The following is a 407-nucleotide window of genomic DNA, read 5'->3' on the forward strand; positions in this document are numbered from 1 at the left end:
CAAAGGTATTCTGGATAATCACCTTAAGTATTTTCAATCAGATTTTATTTGATAGAAGAGTAAATATGGCGGAGCGTTTTGGAATAAAAGCTAATATAATGATTAACATTTTTTTCGTAGATAAAAGGAAAGAAGGTATTGCTGATTATAACTCGATTGCTGGTTATATCACGTTTTAGTCTCACATTCCCTGACTTTGACTTTGTACAATTTGTATTTTTATGTAATTCTACATAGACTACCTGATTACATATTGCAAAAACTCGGCGTGGAAAAAATAAAAAGGTGCTATGCATGGATATTTTTACATGAACTAGCCACCTGCTTTTAATAATATAAAGCGTAACTAGCATCTCTACCGTTGGATTTTGACATTGTTGTATATACTTCAAAGTCCATTTCACTTT

This window comes from Penaeus monodon, chromosome 25 (assembly GCF_015228065.2).
Source record: "Penaeus monodon isolate SGIC_2016 chromosome 25, NSTDA_Pmon_1, whole genome shotgun sequence".
NCBI lineage: Eukaryota > Metazoa > Arthropoda > Malacostraca > Decapoda > Penaeidae > Penaeus > Penaeus monodon.